Here is an 18,631-nt window from a genome sequence, read left to right on the forward strand (position 1 = left end):
CCCTGAGAAATGAGACATGATGGTTGGACAAAACATTCTTTATGACACACCCTGAAACTCTGCAATGAATAGTCCACATTATGAGATATATATACAAGTTTTTTTCCTTGTTTATCTTAAGCTAAGAAAGATCCAAGTGTCTTACCTATTACTCAAGCATTGCATCTGCCTTTATACTTCTCCAAACTGCCAGGCAGATGCATCTTTTATAGATCTATCCCTCATCATCATGGGAAGAGCAAATTCATATGCTAGTATATAGTGATAAAAGATTAGAAATAAGAACTATTTAAATTATTTATAGCATATCATTGGCTCCTAAGAAGGCTGTGCCAAGTAGCCTGAAACTTTTCCTATGAAAGAGTAAAATCTATATCGTGTAATAGCACTTTTCTATTAACATTTTGTGAAGCTCAAGGCAGTTTAAAAATTACCTACATCAGAAGAACAGGGTCTTCCCTTACAATATTAATTTCAGATAACAGAGTAACCACATTTTTAGTAGATGGTTCCTAAGATCAAACTCTCACTACTAAATGATACGTCTTCCCCACAAGTCTGAGTCTTCACAGTTTCTCTCTCTCTCTCTTTTTTTTTTTTTATACTCTGAACAAAGTCAAAACAAAAAAAATCCTTCACCAGGAAACAAAACCCTAACACACCACCAAAAACCAACACATACACACACACAACCAACCCAGGAAGAATTTCAGAACTTAGCTGAAAGTTAAGATCTTGAATACAAACTAAATGACTTTCAAATGAGGGATTTTACCCATTTTGTGTCTTTTTCACTGTGAAATTCCAACCTGAATCTAGGAAATCTTTCCTTGGAAAATTTTAATTGGAAACAAAAATATATGGGAACATATTATCTCAAATGCATTACAAAAAAAAGTAACAAATCAACTCTAGTACCAACTAGTAGTAAAGCCTTAATCAGCAGATAAGTTTAATAAATCTAAGCTAGATACTCAATCTCTCACATTAAGTAATCAGAATTTTTTTCATTACTATTGTTAGCTAAACTAAAGGAAACTCAAACACAGTAATGTAACAGATGACTTGAACTAACATGGAGCAGAAATTAGTGAGAACTGAAGAAAGACTTCACATCACTGTGTTAATTCAGATATGGGATGACATTGCACTGCAGTTCATACTAACAGTTGCTGTTCTTTTGGTTTTTATCAGGAGAAATAAACAGATGTGCTCTTACTGCAGAAGATAATAAATTCTAACACAAGAAGCCATCTGAAGAACAACTCTCACCTACAGCATCAGACTGAAAAATAATCACTTTGGCAATCAAAGCTGCTTCCATACAGCCACAGAACCATGGATTAGCTGTAGCTCAGAACATGTAAAGGTTGACACTCATTCAATTTTGGATGCAGTGCCATCTCATTCTTCTGGACAAACAGCCTTCTAGATGAGCTTCTAGACAAGCCTTCACATTCAGAAACATTTAAATGATTTGCATTCAATAAAACAGGTTTACAAAAAGAGCTGCCAATTAATGCCTTCAAACAGTGGAAACAATAACATTAAATAGGTAGCATTACAGGGGACAATAAGACCAGACACATGCTACGTGAAAGGGTGCTGAAAGATGGTGTTCATCTTCATACAGCAAATGCTTGGAGTTTCAAAGTACCAAACAATGTACAAGAGCTCACCCAATAGTTACTACTTGGTTATTACCTACCAGCTCTTCCTAATTTTTCTAATCAGTTTCAAAGAACACCTGGTATACAAAAAAATAACAGATTAACATAAATCGTTTCATATATGGTCACCTTTCTAATGTTATATTACTTATGGTAAATAAATTATGGTATGAATGGTCTACCTGATGTAACCAACACAACTCTACAAACCATACTGTCAGATTTCAGGCCTGTCTGTACTAATCCCAGTCTCATTTTACACCTACACTTCAGGCTCCCTCCTACAAGCTAACTTTGATTTCTCTTACGCACACAGCTTCCTTGTGTCAGTCTTGCAATTAACATTTCCTCATGGAATGCCAACTCTTCTATGAAACATTCAAGCTATGAAGGCCACACCCCCCTTTAATGCTCTTTCATCAGACCCTTTTGCAACCTGAAAATAAGCTTCTCTTGTAACTTTTCAGCCCTTTTCACCACATAAAACTGCTTATCTAATACAAAAAGGCAGGACCACAATGTTGCATCAAGAACCAAATGATACTCATGCTTGTAGATCAGGTCAGGGAAGAGATTTATCTGAATTTCCATCTGCTGGCTGACTAGTTTCACTGCAGAGTAAGATAAAGTAAGATGATCCAACAACAAACCAAAGTCTAGGAGACTCTACTACTTACTTAGTTTTTGTTGTGAAAGGATTTCTGAAGTTTCTGTGCTCAATTTTTAAGCACAGATAGAGAAGATGGATCTTTCCTCTTCTAGAGACAGAAGAGAAGAAAATGTACATTCTTCTTCACATGATAGGATAGGCTTTTCAACTATTTCATATCCCATAATATAAACAACATGGAGATATTCTGAAACAAAAACAAAAAAAAACAAAAAAGAAATAGGAGCCTTACCAACTCAAGAAAATCCTAGTATACAGTCTTAGGTGTTTTCATCAGTGTGCCACAGGTAGTTTATAACAAACTTACCAGGCATTTAGGTCACATACTATGGTTTCCAGAAGTTAGAGGGCACTAAGAGACAGCTAAACTGCACTTGATAATTGTCATATATTAATTTTACATGTAAGCAGTTCCTGTGGTTTCCACAGGAATATTATCCAACTCTGCAGAGTAAACTGTTATCAGTGTGAATCAGAAGGGAACTGAAACACCATTGACAGAGTGCAGCAGAGCACAGGGTATCTAAATGCAGCTCCGTGCTTCTAGAGCCTCTATTAGATATTTGAAATAAGACTGAAGTCTCAAGGCCACTTTTCAGAGGCCAGGTGACATACTGCAAACCCTGCATTCACAACAGAGAGCAAATGGTTCAGCAAACTTCTACTGTGAATTACCTATTGCACACAAATACAAACACACACACTTACTCTTCCTGCAGTTAAAGCATGTCAACAGGTCAGCAAGATGCAATTTGCTCTGGCAGCTGTTCGAATTGGTGAACTATCTAGATCTGAAGTTGCTTCAGCTGACACCTTTCAGCAGCATTCCACTTTCCACTACAAACAAGGAAAGGCAGAGAAAGCAGAAAAGTAAAAATTATCATTCTCTGATCTAACAGAAAGGAGCTGCCCAACACTTGAATGAAATTTGGCAACTTAACATTCACAGCTGGTGGGGGAAAAAGACCAAACAACAAACCATCTTAAAGAGAACAAGATCACAAAATCTCAAATATGCAAGAGAAGCATTAGCCAAGTATATTCCACAGTATAAAACACATCCCCACAGACAAGAGCTTCCAGGCCTTCCACCATTAACTTTATGAGAATCCCTCGAAAAGACCAAAGCTATCATTAGCTGTGAGCCCACATCACTGCAGAAACAATCCTCACCTCCCTTCCTTTCTGCCTTCTGTTCACTGCTGCAACCCAGAAATATTTGCACCTCAAAAACACTTGTGCATCACACACTGAATATGTTTGGGGCAATTAAGAAACTGTTTTACCTAAAAAGTAATCACTGGCAGAAGAAAAAAAAACAACACAGAAATAAAACACAAAAGCAGAAAAAAGTGATGCGACACGTATCCTAAAGCTGGTTATGCTATCAAAAAGCTAATTATAAAACTCAATTTTCAGACAGGAAATGCATCATAACAACATTTTGTTAATCTAAACACATGCAGAAGCAAAGCAGAAATCCACACCTTTCTGTCAACACTGGACTCGTCTATATTAAATTTATATTTGACATGTAACAAGGCTGCACACATACAAACATGCAAGTATGAAAAGGGTGTTTATTCATTTACACAGTGCTTAGCATTCAAAATTGATTTTACAGACATCCTGCTAACCTGTCTGGCAGAAATTCCACCAGACTACACAAATTAATTCAAAACAGGGAGGCTGTCAGTTTTTCTGTCTCATAAGCAAGGAGGTAAAATTTTGAAATAGTTTTCAGTGTGCTGAAAGGCATTATGCAAAAGTTTAAAAGGTAAATACACCAAGGGAAAAAATTATTATTTTGCATCAACATAGTTTTGGCCAAGAACTCAGAGTTTAAACCACCTTTTTTATAGCTCTCCCATCAAAGTAGCATGAACAAAAACACCCTGAAATTAAGACGTTATGGAAAAACACTACCAGTTTACAGGTGACAAATACAACACAGTTTCTGCACAAGCTTGACTAGATGATCCAAGAAAACCCTTGCCATTTAATACTCTTGGATTTTAGGGATGATTATAACAACTTCATTCACAGAGGTTGCTAGAAATGTCATAAGTCTTTTAGCATCGTTTTCCCGTGTATTAAAACAAAGAGACAGTCTGAAAAACTAGCCAATATTCTCAAGTGAAATTATACCAGTGTAATATATATATATGTGCATCTCTATATTCTCCAAATCATCTGTAAAACATTTCCTGCCAGTGCCTTTAATGCAGTCCTACTAAAGCCTAAATATGTGCTTCTAAACAGAGAAGAAAATATATACTTAACATCAGCTTGGAACCAGATTGATACAGAAAATATTATTAAATAAGGGTTGGTGTTTAATTTTTGTGAAATACCCTTTAAATAGTATGTATCAATCACTTTATTTTTTTAATTCTGCAAGAGGAAAAATTTTGTTGGGTGTTATTTTTCACTCCAGATAGTTACTACTTTGCATAGCTCACTAGAGATAAAAATCCATAAGATTTTTTTTTACCCACAGTCTTTTATCTGACAACATTCTGTAATTCTGAATGGCCTTTGTTACTACTAGCTGGTTTCCAGAGCCTGAGGATGTGTGCAGCATGATGGAAATAGTAAAATACTGTCCACAAAATGCTAGCTCACTAAACCATGACTTTTCATATATTTTCTTATTACCCAAACTAATTCTGAGCAGGGACTCTAAAGGGAGGAGATTTCTCCATAACTTGTAGTTAACATTAACTCCCCTCCTGTCTGCTTCACACATCCATTACACCTGGTCACAAGAAGATAATATGTTTGATTAGTTAAATCTCCCCTCTTCAGGTTAAAACCATTACCCCTTGTCCTATTGTTACTTGTTCTTACAAGAGCCCCTCCTCCCCAGCTTTCCTGTAGCCCCCTTCAGATACTTGAAGGCTGCTCTAAGGTCTCCTTGGAGCCTTCTCTTTTCCAGGATGAACAATCCCAACTCTCCCAGCCTGTCTTCAGGGGAGAGGTGCTCCAGCCCTCTGATCATAGCCCTCCTCTGGACTTACTCCAAGAGTTCTATGTCCTTTCCACCCACAGTCTAGCACACAAGGCAACCCCAAGAAATCATTGTTTCCAGAAGATGTAGAAAAGGAAGTTGGAAGAAGCACCCCTGGAGAGCCTCAACCGATCAGAATTAAGGGTGAGGTGAGGAGGGATGATGACCCTCTTGGCACATTTGTTTGAAGGATTCAAGCATGCTTCAACCTAAAGAACATTTCTTACCTAGAATCACAAGCATGAAACTGAGAATTGATATAAGAGACTGAAACCATAGTCAATGAAGAACAGTCATAAGAGGAACAATCCCATTTTTGATCTGGCTAGTGCATGTTTTCCATTATATACTTTAAAAATATTAGAAATATTTAAAAGTGGTGTTATATTATCCTAAAATATTCAGTATTTCATCTTCAAAGTGCTCCAAGACCAACTAATGAATCTTTGTTAATACTACTGAGACAGTAAAGAAAAGCACAAAGGTCTGTTTGTAGTCTAAAAAAGCCTTTTTTCTCTATGATCCACAATTATTCTGCAGTCTTAAAGAGAAGCAACTCAAAACATGGAAAGACTCTCTGATCACACATATGTTAGAAAAATCTGGATCTGAAACATTAACATAAAGCTATGTTAGCTTTCCAGAAGCTAAGTGCCTTTAGCTTTCCAACTCATTTAGAACAAACAAGGAAATAAAAAAAATATAGGTGCACACCTTAGGTTAGAGGGCACTAAAAGACTCAGTCTAACATACAAAACCACTTGAATACAAAGAAATTCCAGTTTCCAATCACCTTAGTTTGGTGGTTTGTTTTTGTTGCTGGTCTTTCTTTCTAATTAAAAAAACCCAAAACCAAACAAAAACAAAAAAACACAAACCAAAGCAACAAACAATTAAATTAAAGCAACACAATTATAATTAAACAGAGAGCTTCCTGAACTTGTGGCCCAGGAGAGTCATAGTAATCGCACAGTAACACCAGTGTGTACTTGCTACCAGCTCTCATTCATCTGCAGAAAAAATTTAGTATTGCCAGGTAGAAAATAACACATCCTTATCTCCAGAGAACCCTGAAGCACTGACACTGGGATCTCTTTCTAGGCACTGAAAAAAACCAAGCACAGTCTTGCCTTACGTAACACGTTTTGGGGAGAACAAGTATTTTGCTTTTGCATCAAATAGGCTGCTCTGCAAAAAAAGCAAGAAACACCACACATCAGGTAAAAAATAAGTAGGGGGAGAAGTGGGAGCATAGGGAGAGAGAACTCAAAACATTTCTGCCTTCTCATTTCTGAAAACTGAGCCAAATGAGGAAAATACGAAGTGGTGGAAGAACTGCTGAAGAAAAATGGAACCAAATATATATTAAAAAAATAATTTAAAATCATATGAATATCATATATATAAATAAATATATATAAAAGCCTACATTACCTGGATAGCCAGAATTTCTAAAATCAGTGTGATTAGGGCATTAAAGTTTTAGAACAAAAAAATAGTCAATCCACAGTAGTAACCTTCATGAATCAAGATGCTCTATTTCATATCTTGATATCACCAACATCATGACAGAAGGCAGTTGACAGTGTTTCCTCAACCCAGAGCCATGCAGTCTGTCAAAGCTTTTTTTAACAGGCAGACTATAGAACATCCTCAGAACGGCAAAAGCCTGCTCAAGGATTTGTGAGTAGCCAAGAAGCAGTCATCCTCTTTTACACAATTAATTTTGAGCTCAGGATTATACTGCATTTTATTTGAGATGAAAGTTGTCCTTAGAGACTGCATTGCATCCCATGTATCATAACCTACAGCACTACCCAGGCTAGATACTATGAAAGATGCATAGCCTTGTGGTTTGGGAAATTTAAATTGCTTTCCTTATCTTTCCCCTTCATGTGAAAGCCCAAGAAAATAACCCCAGAAACCACAGTCCACAGATTTATGAATCAATACAAACACTCCTAGTAGTGGTACATGCATGCCATTCAAAATCTCACAAACACAGCAGATGGACTTTCAATTATTAAAAGGGAAGTTTGTTAAAAATAAGCTTTGTTTCATATATGCATTATGGTAATTAAGAGAAAGAACACACCATAGAAGTGATACAGAAACCTCCCTGAGAGTAAAAAGGAGTCCTAAACCGTAAATTTGACATAAAATTGTGCCTATTTGCTTTTCATTTAAAGCTCAGTTGACACCACAGGACTTCCTTGAATCTTTGTTTTTCTTCTGCTACTCACAGCTTTGCTAACAGCATCCAACTGAAATTAAAACCTTTGTTTAATGTCACTGTTGTTATCCTTAGCATTCAGATAAGAAACCTCACACAGTGCAAAGCCATCTCTGCTTTGTGCTGTTGCTGGACAATTAATTAAAGGAAAAGAGTTACTGCACCCAAATAAACACAGGCTGCAAGGGCAGCACAATAGAGGGTTGTTTACAACACACAGTGGATTACAGGAAAGAGTTCTCCAAATTGTCACTAACACAAGCTGATTAAGTCTGCACGGCAGAGAGCAGACATTAGCACAGCTCTGGAAGCAGTAAAACCACAGTGGCTTGGAAGCAACACGGTACAAATATGACAAAACTGCTTTTGAAGCTAATCTGGGCATCTTCATATCCCGTTTCCTAGCACTCCCTGTTCTAGGATTTGCTCCTGCAGACCCAGTGTGGGTACAGGCATGCCCACAGTCCTTTTGTGATGTTGTTGTCTTATAACAGGGAATTCTAGCTACTCTTCAAAACCACAGTGATGTCAAGTTCTAAGTCTCACTCATCTACTCCATGCAGGAGGGCAACTAAAAAAAAGAAGAGGCAGAATGTTTTAGTACCTTCTGCATCCTCCCTGTCAGATGAGACATAAGAGTAGAGCTAAGGAGAAAACAAATTCTCTGTACTGCACTCTCCCTGGATTTTACAGGACATGCTGTGCCACAGTAACAGTCTCCTATTTATCAAAGGGCCAAAAAAACCACCACAAAGTCATCTGGTTCTTCACCCTGTGCCATGGTAATACCCATTTTTCTGTTTCCTGTTTCTGTCACAACCAGCAGATGCTTACATCACCCATTCTTAAAATTATTCACAACTTTTACTGGTAATATATTCCAATGCAACAGTGACTTATCAACCAAGGAAAAAAAAAAACCAAAAAACCAAACCAAAACCATAACAAACAAACCAAAAACAGATCACTGTGAGAACAGTGTATTTCACATACCTAGATTAAGTATCACTCTCTTATTTCTCTACTACCCCATTGCTCTTATATGAAGTTGAAATAACTGCTCTTGATCACTCAGTATTTCCTCCACATACCCAGGTACTGTTACTGATCCTCTCCAGGCTCCCTCCAATGACTTTATATTTATTACTTTGCTTTTTTCCTAAAAAATTAAATTTCATCTTCAAAACTGGACTGACCAAGACTGGCTAAAAGATTAGTTCATTTAACTTGCAGTTCATTTAACTTCTCACGTTTGTGATACAGTCATAGGACCACACAACAAAAACTAGAAAGGTCCTAAACATTGGTTTCCTAGAGCAAGTCTCAGGGAGAAGTATTTGGTCTTTCTGGCCTTCCCTGCTTGTTCTCATTATGCAGAGGGCAGTAATTATTATAAAGAAGTCTCACAATGTTTGAAGCAAGGAACTGGGCTGTGGGGCTCATGCCTCAGCCCCAACCCAAATTTTAAAAAAAACAACCCTTTTCTAAGGGCAAAATCAATCATTCTATGACAATGAGAGTATGAGAGTCTCCAGTTTTACAATTACATAACAATGTTGATTCAGTATTCTTGTCATCCACTATAATACCTAAATCCTTCTTATATATATAAAACAAACAAAAAAAGCCACTCAAAACCCAAAACACTATCTAATGTGTAAATTCCTGGAGGCAGCAAAGTTTTCCATCAGTTTAGCACTTAGTCACAATCAATTCCTCCAGACTTTAAAAAGAGTAAAGTTTTGCCATTTTATATCTTAGTCAAGTCATTGGAGATCAACTGCTCCTTTTGAAGAAATAAATTCCCTTAGTCTAACATGGTTTAATCTTAAAAAGAAAATCATACAGGCTACTGCTCATTTCTTGTTATCTTCTACTGCTTTTGGAGGGTTTAATTCCCAGGAAAAATACCGGAACAAATTACTGAAGTTAAACAAGTGGGTCTACAGCTGCTCATTTCCACCTCTCTCCCCCCACCCCAACATCTGTAAAGACAGATGCTGTAATCGCTCCTCTAGGTCTCACAGTATTACATGCATCCTCCACAAGTTAAGTAACTGCAGCAGCTCAGGGATTACATCAGCCAGCTCTTACCCTTTTGATTTTAAACACTTCAAACTTAAACTTAACTAAAATCTCTATAACATGTTCCTTCTCACAGCATCTTAGAGTTTTAGCACTTGCCTTGAATACCATGTCCACTACCTAGTCTCAGTCTATCCTATTAAAGATGAAGTGGGAAAAAATGAAACAAACTAAAAGGCCTCAGTCTGCATTGAATTACCTGTTCACAGCTCCAGTCTTTAGAGCAGCAAATCTTCCATGACTTTCTTTTTACTAACATTGTAATTCAATAATGACTTATTACTCTTTTTTAGTTGGCCATTCATAATGTTACATTTTAATTATATGTGCTAGTGCTATATTTTTACACTTGTCCTTTTTACACATCCTAGATTTTCTTTTGACCCAGTCATGTTTTACATTAAAGAGCTCACTACTAGGCAATCCAGCCATTCCCTACTTTTCATATTTTCTTCCGCAAAAGAAAAGCTTCAATCTCTGCCATTAACATAACTTCCTGATGGAACAGTATCTTTCCTAATTATTTTTTTGCTCTTAACATACAGAACTAGTTGTTATGATTCAGAGTAAAGAGACTTAACTGAAGTCTACGTTTCTAAAAGGCAGACTAAACTTCTCAGATTTTTACTAGCTCCCCCTCACACAAGTTATTTATCTTCTGGTTATAACAAAGCTTGGAAGAGTTTATCCTCTGCTTGCTTTCTTCAGATTTAGTACCAGGAAAGCTTTACCTTGGTCCTCCAAGTTCTTACTAGGAACCTACATCCCACCGTATGCTTTAACCAACACCCCTACATAAATAAAAAAATACAGATGGTTGCCAAACGTCTGATGCTTTGTTGCAATTTCAGCCTTTTATCCCCCATGCTTGCTGCTATTTTAAAATCAGTAACTTTCCACCTATTGAATCATTACGCATATACCTACTATAGTAGTGATAAAAATGTACAGCAAGTACTGAATTTATGCTGTGTGTAGTTTATCACTTCCTAAGCTAAGACAACTTCCATGAAATAGTAAGCATTACTATCAGTTTAGATTTTTAAATTGTCAAGAGGAGGAATCTGATAACATCTCATTCATCTTTAATTCATTTTACTTATTAAAATGTATCTACACACAAAGTAATTCAAATGCTGTCAAATTTCAGTGAAGGCAAATGGGAAAAGTTCATGCAATTACAACCCAAATACTGCTAATTCTTGTTTGTTTTTAAATTATAGGCAAAGACTGAAAGAAACATTAATACTTGGAAAAGTGTTCAAATAGCTTCTGTATTTTCCAAAAGTCAAATAATTCAGTCATTTTTAAAGAGCTGACATTAATGCCAGCAGAATCAAGGTCTCTGTGCCCAGAACCTTGTATATTCTCACAGCTACAGACAGAAACTGGTCTCATAGAGAGCACTGTCACTTCCTTTGACCTTTTTCCCCTGTCTTTAATGCTGGGTGGTGATGTGATTTAACATTTCTGATTAACCCATTTTACTAACATATAAGTGCTAAACACAACACCTAACAGCAACTACCAAAAGACTTAACTCCTGTAGACCATGCATCATAATTACAGCATTTGCTGAACTTAGTTGTTTCTCTCTGAATATTTGATTACTTTTTTAATAATAAAAGTGGTTCTTGGGGGGTAGGGGGAGAAACAACAAAACCACAAGACACAAAAAAACAAACATATTTTCCAAGTCCAAAGACTCCACTGACATCCAAGAAAAACAAAACTATCTTAATACTGTGGTGTATACTTCTGCTGTATCAACACTGGCATGTCAGGAATCCCCAAGCACTGGGCTGTTGTTGGCAAAGATCATCACTGCAAAAAAGTGATGCCAGCAATACTGCTGAAGGCAAATGTTACCACTGGCATCCATACACCAATACAGTTTCTGTGGTATCAGGCAGCTAGATAACACTCACATCTCCCAGTGTTGTCCACATTGTTGGCATCAAAACATTAAGAACAGAAGTCATTGGGAGAAGAAGAAATCAGTTTCTGCCTTTTGTGTTTATTTCCTTTTTTTTTTTTTAGGAACAGTACTCCACATCCTAGGAAAATGTTTCAAGGAGCTGATAAAGAAATTTCTAATTGTTTACCTGAAACCATTCCAAGCAGGCGTGCATGATTAATCTTAACGCCAGTCAGCAATTAATTCAGAAAGGAAATTATCCTGTTACACCCATTGCTGACTACGTGTTCTATGCTTCCTTGTATGGACTGGCAAAATGTCCAATTTGAAAAAAAAACAACAAACCAAAACCAAGAAAAAACCAACAATAAGCACCCCCCCAAAACAAACAAACAAACAAAAAACTCAATAACCAAGCAAACAAAAACCCCAAACCAAGCAAACAAAAGCCCAAAACCAAACCAAAGCAAAAAAATCCAAACAAGTCCCAATATGACCAATTCTGCCAATCCTCACCATAGGCACTTCCATTGGGTGGTTTGATGACATCAGAGCAAAACAAGGAGCAATACACCCTCTATTAATGGGATGTAGAAAAGTCTTTGGCTGTTTGGCATGTATCACAGCTGAACCTCAGTCAGGCACACAGGAGACAGAAGCCACCATAATTCTAAGACATGCAGAGAGGAACACCTTTCACATCTGTGAAACAAATCCACATCTCACTGTGGGTGGGAACATGCACTTCCTGCAAGGTCCCGCACTGAAAGTAAAGGGAGCCCCTCAAAAGGGGAGAGAAGTTTTCATCCCCCATAGGTTTTCTTACAGGAATACTGAATTTATGACACTGTTCTAAAACTTATTTATGGCACCAGCAAAGCGTAAAAGTGTCACAAGCATGCAAGGAGGAAATGGCACAGCTAGGTTTAATAAAGTACATGGCTCCAGTGTAAAAAGGATGTGTCAATGTCAACCCATAATTACAATTGCAGCAGCTCCCTACTCAGGTTCCCTTCTTCCCTTATATGTTCAAGATATATATGCTTAGAGAAACACTGCTTTTAATGTAATGCCAGTAGAGTGATGAAGTGGCAAGTCAAATTTTCTTTCCCTCTCAGGTTTATGGCATTAGGGCAGGAGCCTGTCACACCAAAATGAGTTAACACAACATAGTAAGAAACCCACACTGCTTTTTAGACCTGGCTGCTTGACAGCAACTTTCATTCATTGCTCTTTGAACTGTGTGTCAAAAAAAAACCCATCTGAAAAATGTTTAGTTATTACAAATATATTATCTGTTAATTGTTTATAAAACTAACTCAAAAAATACTAAGTTCTCGTCCCTCCTGCTCAGGGGTATCTGATATTTTCAAAAGATTTTTTGAATGTGAGTGGCATTGACTCTTCAGCAGCTCAGCTCTTCAGCTGCCAGCAAAGAGCAAGAAAAATAGCCAACAGTTAAATTTAAGTTACAGTTCAAAAGTCTACTGGCATATAGGCCTTGTCAATAGCTCAAAACCTTTTAATTTTTTTTAACGTACATTCAGAGACCCTTCTAGTTCTGAGCTTGGGCATCACTTTAATAGTTCCCCAGGCAAACTAAGATACTACTTGAGTAGTCACTACTTTAGGTCTAGTTATATAAAAATTTTCATAGAAATAAAGTCTACCCTAAACCAGTATTCAGTACAAGCAACTTGTAAAAAATGAACTAGAATTTGACAGGTAAAGGGCAAAAGTGACTTTATGGAAAAGTTACTTCTCCAAACAAAAACCTAGTGTTTTTTTTTATTATCACACAGCTTTTTTGACACACAGCCCCCCCTTTTTGTTAACACCAAACAATTCTTTTAAGGCATGAAACTGTTTAAATAAACATGATGATATTTGACTACGCTTCTACAGTGAGATGGCAAAAATTGCATAATAAGAATTTGCCTAATACTTTTAGCACTAATCTATCTATGTATTTCCACACACAGAAACAGGTAACATGTCCTCTACAACACTAATTACAATTAAACTAGAATTATCTTGCATGGTGTATTGCCATTGTGCAGGTAGGCGATTCAGTATTAACTCAAATTTTTCTTGAAAAAAAACCCAAAAAACAAAAGGAAGTCACTCACCACTCATGGGAAGCCACTACAATTTGAAGCAAAATAAATTTCAGGACAATTCTGCAACTGTTACAAAAACATTTAGTTCAGAGGTAACACATATCAAAGCCCCAAGTACATCTGACACAAACTAACTCAAGCCCTCATTCCTCCTCTTCAGGTGGCAGTTGATTTTGGAGGAAAAATGTATATATAAGGAACTAAGATTTCAGGCCTCCTGCATGCAGGTATCGTGTCATGTTTTCAAACTTTCCTCTGTTAACTAAAGATAATCCCACCAGATAGAGGTAAAATTTTCTTGGAACTTTTCATTGTGTGCCTTGACCCTCTACCATTATCACCTGCTCCTACCTTACCTGCTCTGCTTTCATTCCACACAGAACTGCCTCACCTGGACATGCCCTTTCAGGATCACCTTGGACAAGAATTCTTTGGTCAAGTGGAAAGTATTCTTATCATACCATCAACGAGTCATTTATTAAACTATACCTACAGATAAAAATAAGAGGTCTTACAATCAATGCCTAAGACAGAATGTAAGGCAAGATGTATTCTCAAAAGCTCCTCAGTCTTCATTACATTAACTTTAGCTGTGAATGCTTTGCTAGCATCACAGAACCTCCAAACCTAAGCTGACACTTCAAAATGTACTGGTGTGTGTGTGTGTGTGTGTATATATATATATATTTTTATTACAGAGGAGCAATTATTCCAGAACCTGTAAATGCTGTATGCGTTTACAAGTGCATTCAAAACCATTCTTTCAATTCAGCCCAGTCAGTCTTCAGATTTGATCCAGGTCTAGCTGACCTGCTTCCCATAAAACAGTGAAGTCCTAGCTCTACTTTCCAAATTGATTAATCCAACCAGAAAAAGGGACTGTTTCTTGAAGGCTGTTCACAGGAGTTTTTAAAAGTACAGGAATTCTAACAGAATAGCCATACCAGCAGCTACATACAAGCCTTTATTTGGCTACTGTGCTGGACTGCAAAAAAGGATTGAAAGAAATTCAGGATTTCCAGATCACTAGTGCCCCAGCTTTTGACCAGTGCAGGTCATTGCAGCCTCTTCTGGAAGCACCCCAAGACTGCTTGTCTTGACTCAACACTATCAGAGTATTAAAAGTGCACCTATAACACACCTAAAGTACAGGCATCCACTGTTGTGTAATACAATACCTGAAACACACCCAAAAGCAGGAGACAAAAAGGACCATTTTGCCAACAGCCTTCCTGTTGATGCCTTCCTGCCTGAGGACTTTCTCTGACAATTTTTCCTGTGTTGTAGGACATTATTCAGATCATTATTTAATGTAACAGACTGAGAAGATAAATCAAGTAAGTTAACAATGCCAAGTCAGCATAAAAACTATAGTTATGAAACACAAAGAAAAGGAGAACACTGCTCAAATGTTTGAAACTACAAGTCACAAGAGGATTATATCAGAATGTGGAAGCCTGCATTCTTTTTTAAACAAACAAGCAGAGAACTCAAACATTAAAGGACTAAACAAAATTTCCATGAGTCTAATTAAAATCTGAAAAGCCTTTGCAATGAAACCTTCTGCAAGCATCAAAAAACAGCATTTGTTTACTAGAAAATAAAGATATGCAATGGTGGAATAGAAACATTTGTGAATAAGTTCTTTTTAAAAAGAACCCCTTTAAACTTGACATACAGCAAAGTAAAATCCAGATAACCCCTCAATGAAGAGTTTATCAGAGAAAACAGTGCTTCACAAGGTACTGAGTCTATAAATCTGAAGACTTAAGCTTAACAGGCATCAATGTATTTGTATAACCTTTTGAAAAGAAAACACACTTATAGATTTCCAAAACTCATTTTCATGCCAGAATCAAATGAAACCACACCAACAGCAGTTTCTCCAATTTTGGTTCACCTAGCTCTGGATTCCATGAAGATCTGCATCCCATTTAGGGAAGGAAATAAATAAAAAAAAAAATCCAAGACAACTCCCACAGATTGTAATCTAATTTTTACAATCACTATCATACAGTTCAGACACAATATGGACATTGTAGAATTGAAGGGGGGAAAAAAAAAAAAAAAGAAAAAAAAAAAGCTGTAAATGCAGTTGTATTTCTTAAGTTATGTTTCTTCCATGGGCTCTGACAACACGGTTTTCATCATTTTAATAGTATTCACTTATTTTTCAAAGCATGTATCATCAATCATCATCACTCAATAAAAAGATCAAAATAGCTGTTAGTAGAAGTCAATTGAAAGTATTTGACTGGATTGAGATGGATAACAGAAAAAGACATATGGATGTTCCATGAGCTTCACAACTGCCAATTCTCACACCAGTATCTCACTGGTACAACCTTGCCCTTTACAATTATTTCTGTTTTACAAAGTAGACTGTAAGTTTTCCTGTCTTTTCCTTTGACTTTCCGTGTTAATTAAAGCAGAGCCAGAGAGGAAGAAACAAATTACAGCATTAGGTCCTCATTCTTAGATTAGTTTCAGATCAGGTGAACTCTTTACACAGAGTCCAGAAGAAGTAAGGCAACATGAATAATGTGAAAAACCCAATCTCACTTCACTCCTTTGGGTATTATAAACCCTTCTGATCACCATTTTTTCTAAAGGGTTTACTTCTAGAAATTATGATATAAAACCAGCACAAGCCAGAAACATGAGTTTATTACCATATTGGTGTGGAAGAGATGTCTTTGAATGGACATTATCACTCCCTCTTTGAAAATTAAAAAAAGGTAAAAACACCATGCTTCAGCATTAATGAGATGATGCCCTGAATCTTTCTTACTGCTCTGAGGAGGTAAAAAGGCACTGTTGTACAGATGAAAAATGCAACTATAACTGCTTGCACAACATCACTTTCACATTGATCAACCAAAACGATCTAGGGGCCTCTAGAGAGAAGGCACTTGCAGATTGTTAAGTATTTCTCAGTTTAGCCAGAAGTATGGCAGCATATAAAATAACACTTATTTTTAAGCATTTTTCTTCTTATTATCATCTTGTGACACGTCTTAATGCTAAACAGAAAAAAAAAAAAAAAAGTCACACACCCCAGGGAGGAGGAGGAAATCAGACTGAAATAAAAATCTCTAAATACTGCCAAGTGTGCCTTAGGATTTCTCAGTTGTAAGAAACCATATGCCCCAGCCTGGCAAACAGTCCTATCCCAGCAGACTGGCCCTATGCACAACCTCCTGAAGCGTGCTTTCTTCTGCACCTACAGATGTGTCCACACGGGAGTAACTCAAAATCAAGCTCAGTTACTACCAACAACCTCGGGTGACAGAACGACCTTGCTCATAGTTTCCTCTTTGCCTCAAAGATCACAGCAACCCCGCCATCACTTTATCAGGACACAAAGCCTTCTCCATTTACCAGGGCCCTGAAGTTGCCGAAACCTCTACTTTCCTTTGGCATCCTAAGAAAGTATCAAAATAGACTTCAGTGATTTGATGAGTGACACAATGAGTTTCCTCATGAAAAAAAAAAAAAATCATCCATATTATTTGCCTGTCAAAAAAGAAGGCTGAACCCAAAGTGACAACCCACACACTGGGCCAGGCATCTAACATATGTAAGTTGACACAGCTGGCACTACGTAAAGGGTCACTCTTGTGAGGAAAAAGCCGTCTTTGTAATAACAAGCGCTCATTCCACACCCTCACCTTGGCACCCTGCGTGAAGCCTGGGTCCTCTCCCAGAAGTTTGCAGCCAACGGTGCCCAGGTCGTCCTACAAACCAGCAGCAGGAAAGCCGAGCCAAAAAAGATAAAGGGGATTAGGCAGGCATTACTTCCCGTGACCTATATACTCCCCTCAGCCCCGGGCGGCCCTGAGGCAGATAAGCAGCTGCTCGGCTGAGGGGGACCCCCGCCCGCCGCCCCGCACCACAGAAGAGGCGAAACGGCGGCGAGACAACCCCCTCAACTCTGCGCCCGGGCGCTGCCCAACTCCGGGCGGGAGGCAGCCGGCACGGAGGCCCCGCCGCCAGGTCCGGGGCCCGTCCCCAACAGCCACCCCTTCACGGCACCGGTCCCTACCTGGAGCGGGCGGTGGCGGAAAGTTTCCACGGGGAAGGGAAAGGCGCTCCCTCTTTGCTGGAGCGATCGGCTACGGAAAAGAGGGAGGGCAGGGAAGGGAGGGGAGGGAGGGAGGCGGCCGCCCAGGTAAGCGACCGTCAGCGACAGGGCAGCCGGGCCGGCGCTAATCCCTCAGGAGGGAGGGATCCCCCTCAAGCCCGCCCTCACCGAGCAGCCCCGAAGCTCCGTCCCCTCAAGGGCGGGCACCTTCCCCCTCCCACCCCTTTTCCCTCACGGCGGGCGGCTCCAGCTCGGTACCGGCCGCTGAGTTTGTGTAAGGGAGGGGCCGGGCCGGGCCGGGCCGCTGAGTCAGAAAGGGGGGGCGGAGCCGGAGCCGGAGCCGCGACCTGGCGGGGTGAGGTCCGGAGCGCGGCGTCCCCTGGTGGGCGGCAGCTCCTGCCACGGCGGGAGGGTGAGTAGGGAGGGGTCGGTTACTGCCGCCTTGTGAGGTAAAAGTTGTGCGTGTCAGGAGAAGGAGGCCTCGGCCCAGTGAAGAAACACGCTCCTGGAGCTCAGAGTAGTAATAGTAATAGTAATAGTAATAGTAATAGTAATAGTAATAGTAATAGTAATAGTAATAGTAATAGTAATAGTAATAGTAATAACAACATCATTATAAATAAATGTGGTATTTTTTTTAAATAAACACGTGGTGGTTAGGCGCTGTATTTTAGAAGTGATGCCACAGGTGGCCCCAGTTATGCAGGTCACTAGGTGGCACTGTTATATACACACCCCTCTCTAAATTTTAACTATTATTTAATTACTATTTATGTTTTTCTTTAGATGGAGCCTCCTTGGGGTGCAATTCTCTGCAGGCGGAAGCATTTCAAGTCGTCTT

The 18,631-nt window shown here is 38.6% G+C and overlaps 1 protein-coding gene across 3 annotated transcripts in view; it reads right to left on the reverse strand.

Annotated features, from left to right (window-relative positions):
• The window catches only part of FAM160A1 (family with sequence similarity 160 member A1), a 94,528-nt gene extending 76,669 nt beyond the window's left edge, over positions 1–17,859 (reverse strand). The window contains exons 1-3 of one of the 3 annotated variants that reach the window (XM_030449581.1): positions 17,752–17,859; positions 17,378–17,443; positions 3,049–3,177 (exon numbers count right to left, since the gene is read on the reverse strand). The gene's annotated coding sequence lies outside the window, so the exon portion shown is untranslated. The remainder of the gene's footprint in view (positions 1–3,048; positions 3,178–17,377; positions 17,444–17,751) is intronic. The other 2 variants (XM_030449580.1, XM_030449583.1) reach the window with 2 other exon arrangements.
• Positions 17,860–18,631: the final 772 nt, after the last annotated feature.

This window comes from Calypte anna, chromosome 4A (genome assembly GCF_003957555.1).
Source record: "Calypte anna isolate BGI_N300 chromosome 4A, bCalAnn1_v1.p, whole genome shotgun sequence".
Classification (NCBI taxonomy): domain Eukaryota; kingdom Metazoa; phylum Chordata; class Aves; order Apodiformes; family Trochilidae; genus Calypte; species Calypte anna.